Source organism: Pan paniscus, chromosome 13, assembly GCF_029289425.2.
Source record: "Pan paniscus chromosome 13, NHGRI_mPanPan1-v2.0_pri, whole genome shotgun sequence".
Classification (NCBI taxonomy): domain Eukaryota; kingdom Metazoa; phylum Chordata; class Mammalia; order Primates; family Hominidae; genus Pan; species Pan paniscus.
Window position 1 is genome coordinate 59,077,227 of NC_073262.2, and position 1,652 is coordinate 59,078,878.

Below are 1,652 nucleotides of genomic sequence, written 5' to 3' on the forward strand. Positions count from 1 at the left end.
ATGCATTAGGTTATCAAGAAGTAACTCAGCAGTTAGGATACTATAGTCTTACATTTTTGACTTGGCAGAGACCAGTATATTTGTGCATTAATACCATTAACTTCATTCTTAATATTAGTTCTTGACAATTAAAGCAACACAAAGCTAAACACAACAATAATAGTAGAAAGTCTGCTGAGTGTGGTGGCTGACATCATAATCCCAGTTCTTTGGGAAGCTGAGGTGGGAGGATCTTTCAGGGCCAGGTGTTCAAGACCAGCCTGGCCAACATAGGCAGACCCCCAACTCCACAAAAAATAAAAAAAATTAGCCAGGCATGGTGGTGCATGCCTGTAGTCCTAGCTACTCAGGAGGCTGAGGTGGGAGGATCACTTGAGCCTGGGAGTTTGAGGTTGCTGTGAGCTATGATTTCACCACTGTACTCCAAACTGAATGACAGAGGGAGATTCCATCTTTAAAAAACAAAAACAAAAAAACCTAGAAAGTCAAGGAACAATTCAGCATAGTTAGGAGAGAGGACCTATATTCCATAAATAAACTATTCTCCAAAGTTAACATCCTGGACCAGGTATGGTGGTTCATGCCTGTAATCCCAACATTTTGGGAGGTTGAGGCAGGAGGATCCCTTGAGGCCAGGAGTTTGACACCAGCCTGGGTCAACACAGTGAGACACCAGCTAATAAAAAAATTAGCCAGGTGTGTTGAGGCAGAGGATCCCTTGAACCCAGGAATTTGAGGCTACAGTGTGCTATGATTGTGCCACTGCACCCCAGCCTAGGCAACAGAGCAATATCCCATCTCAAAAAGAAGAAAAAAGGAAGGCTTATAGATGATAAAAGTAATTGACAGCCACTTTTTAAAAATTAGCTTTTTGCTTTTATTTATTTATTTTTCTTCCATTTCAGGCTGGCAGTGTGTGACACCATAACAAAGTTTAAGGGCAGCACGTCTCACACATGCGGGTGAATACTCAGTCATCATGCTTATAAACTACAGAAGGATCTGAATGAGTTTCTAGAATAATTCCTAGTCTAAAGGTTTGTAGTTCTATTTTCATGACTATTTTAGGAGCTAGAAGCATTAAATGTAATTAATGATTGTGAAAAGTTGCAGACACAGGCATAACACAAAGCAAGGAGGACACAAAACCTCAGAGAGGCAATAACATACTTTTATTTTCACATTCAATCCTATAAATATCATTGCAAAATCTATATATGTGTTTTGGCACATAATATATTTACTAGTCATCTTAGCTTTGTGAATTTTCTGATTTGCTCTATTTAAAAAAGATTACCATATTTTTTCTAGAGATGGGGTCTTGCTGTGTTGCCTAGGTTGATCTTGAACTCCTAGACTCAAGCAACCCTCCCGTCTCACCTAAATAAGATACCCTGATAGGAGCTTCCAGGTTTAACTTTGGTTGAACCATTAACACATTTGTCTTTATTTTTTAGTTTTACTCATGTATGGCAAAGTGCTGCATTACAAAGTCATATACCATTTGACTCTGTTTTGCTCCTTAGGATTAATGACCACCTTATCTAGATTTTGTGCTTAAAAGGTAAATACTGCTATTAGTTACTTGGAGACCTCTTCACTTTTCCCCTTTCCTCAATTATATATATATACAGCATTTGCCACAAAAGGAT

The 1,652-nt window shown here is 38.6% G+C and overlaps 1 non-coding gene across 1 annotated transcript; it reads right to left on the bottom strand.

Annotated features, from left to right (window-relative positions):
* Window positions 1-899: 899 nt before the first annotated feature.
* LOC112439210 (small nucleolar RNA U13) lies at window positions 900-1,002 on the bottom strand. Its single transcript, XR_003027505.1, has one exon. It is a non-coding gene; the product is annotated as a small nucleolar RNA U13 (small nucleolar RNA).
* Window positions 1,003-1,652: the final 650 nt, after the last annotated feature.